Source organism: Lipotes vexillifer, unplaced genomic scaffold, assembly GCF_000442215.2.
Source record: "Lipotes vexillifer unplaced genomic scaffold, Lipotes_vexillifer_v1.1 scaffold116, whole genome shotgun sequence".
NCBI classification, from domain to species: domain Eukaryota; kingdom Metazoa; phylum Chordata; class Mammalia; order Artiodactyla; family Lipotidae; genus Lipotes; species Lipotes vexillifer.
The window spans coordinates 59,040-61,866 of record NW_006786698.1 but is presented as its reverse complement, the minus strand read 5'-3'; the positions used below and the strand labels follow the sequence as shown (position 1 = coordinate 61,866).

Below are 2,827 nucleotides of genomic sequence, written 5' to 3'. Positions count from 1 at the left end.
TATGGAAACAACCCAAATGCCCACCAATGGATAAATGGCTAAAAAAGATGTGGTACATATATACACAACTGAATACTATTCAGCCATGAGAAAGGAAGATATCCTGCCATTTACGACAAGGATGGACCTTGAGCACATTGTGCTAAACAAGGTAAGTCAGACAGAGAAAGACAAATACTGTACAATATCACTTATATGTAAAATCTAAAAAAGTCTAATCTGTACAAAAGAGAGTAAAATGATGGTTACCAGAGGATGGGGGGTGGCGGAATTAGATTGATGGTGTTTAAGGGTACAAACTTGTAACTAGCAGTAAATAATAAGCCATAGGGATCTAATGCACAGTGTAAGAAACATAGTCAATAATACTGTACTATAATAATCTAATGTGATAAATATTGCCTCAGTGGCAATCATACTACAATATACAAATGTATCAAAGTAAAAAAACCTATTTCGCTTGCTTTTTACACTAATTATGGAACTTCTTATCAAGGTATGGGCCACTCAGTATTCCACAGTGTGGGCCCAAATCATATTTCTCTTTCATTTAAAAACCAACCAGAACTGTGTGGGCTGCTGCCACCTCCCGCGCACGGACATGGCACTCGATGCCGCAGAGCCGCATCTCAGACGAGTCGAAAAAGATGTTTTGATCCCTAAAATAATGAGAGAAAAGGCCCGAGAGAGATGTTCTGAACAAGTTCAAGATTTCACTAAATGTTGCAAGGACTCTGGAATCCTTGTGGTAGTAAAATGCCAGAAAGAAAATTCTGCATTGAAAGAATGTCTAACTGCTTACTATAATGATCCAGGCTTTCATGAAGAATGCAAAATGGAATACCTGAAGCAAAGGGAAGAATTCAGAAAAACTGGAATTCCTACCAAGAAAAGGCTGAGGAAGCTTCCCACAAGCATGTAGGCAAATATTCAAATGATACTCAGGAACGCCAATGTTCATGGAAATCACAGTCACCTGAAATGATGGACTCAAAGAAGTGTTTGCTTTATCCTTAATTATGGAAATAATTTTATCTAAAATAAAGATTTTTTTTAAAACTTCAAAGTTGAGGAATGCCAATGTTCATGGAAATCACAGTCACCTGAAATGATGGACTCAAGGAAGCGTGTTTGCTTTATCCTTAATAATGGAAATAATTTTATCTGAAATAAAGATTTTTTTTAAACTTAAAAAAAAATAAAAATAAAAATCAACCAAACAAATACTTATTCATTATTTGAACTATATACGTTTGTTTGTGCTTATTTTTCTTACTTTTTCCTTTACTTTTTGATAAACTCCTACTTATACTATTAGAGCTAGCTCAAGTAGCTTCTCTGTGAAGCCTCTACCAATTTCCCCACTCACTCACTCACTCACAGGACACTTTGTTCAGGTATCTCTTGCAGCCATGTTTTACAGTAATGGATCTATTTTATGTAAGTATACTCTGCAGAGGTGTAAGGTAAGGGCCGTGGCCCACTGATCTTTGTATCCCAGTCATCCAGCACAGTGCCTGGAATATAGTGTGTGTTCAGTAAATAATTTTTTATATACAAAAGTGAATGAAAGATGAATGAATGAATAATCATTGAACAGAAGTTTCATATTATATCCAGGATAGTTCTCAATGTACATTTTTTTCTAGTTTGCTTTTACAAAATTTATTAGTGTTACTTTCAATTATCACTTCTACTAGGACAATGTCATTATTTTGTTGTTAAAGGAAGTTGCACACACACACACATGCACACACACACACACACACACATACATTTATCCCAGTACTGCTGCTATGCATTCAGAAAATGGCCAATTTTACAACCAGCTGGTTGACATATAATTACTTATAACTGGCAGGCAAAAGAGCAATATGTGTGTGTGTGTGTGTGTGTGTGTGTGTGTGTGTGTGTGTGTGTATGCGTGTATATATATGTGTGTGTGTGTGTGTGTGTGTGTGTATATATATATATAAATTGTTCAAGCTCTTGGAAGCAGTGATTAAGTTTTTAGAAAGTTGTTCACCATAAATAATTGTATGTAATCATTTAATTCTAATCTTGTTTAGTACAGCAATATTTTTAAACAGATAAAACCTTGAGATATCTGAAATTTCTAACATGATAATATAGAAGAATATTTAATCATATGGGGAAACGTTAATTACATATTGTTAAGTGAACAATGAGTTACAAAACAGTATAGATACTAGGATGAAAGACACTTGAGTAAAATATACATTGTGGAGTCTAGGAAGACATTTAAGAGAAAACAACACTGGAAAACCAATTTATTATTTTCCCAAGAACTAGCTGTAGAATCATGTGTTTGTGTGTGTGTATCAAGCTTTAATAAAAACATGTCCCACGTGCCATAAAATGATTACAGATGTATGATAAATGCTAATTTTTATGAGAGCCCCCAGGGAACTTTAAATTATTAGTAAAAATACAATGATACCACTTTATTCCTTCCTTCATTCTTTTCATTTATTCCTTCAGTAACCTATGGATGAGAGTCTAATAGGTGTCAATACTGTGCTAAATTCGTAACGACCAAAATGTTTTACTACCCTCATGAATCCCAAGTTCTAGCTACTAAGCCGTGCCTAAGAAAATAACCATATGTATATACAAGGTATTATGGACATTTATGGAGGTGGGAGGGGAAAGGGTTAGAAAATTGAGATGAATTGGACTTTAAAGTTTGAATTAGGCTGAGTTGATGGAGAAGAAAACCAGTGTCTCAAAAGAAGCGGCAAGAGCAGAGGCACTGGAGGTTCAAAGGAAGTTTTGGGTGGGAAAAGTGAAGTGTCCTCTGTGTCTG

General features: G+C 35.0%; 1 pseudogene; it reads left to right on the top strand.

Moving 5' to 3' along the window:
- Positions 1 to 601: 601 nt before the first annotated feature.
- LOC103083415 (COX assembly mitochondrial protein homolog pseudogene) lies at positions 602 to 922 on the top strand (annotated as a pseudogene).
- Positions 923 to 2,827: the final 1,905 nt, after the last annotated feature.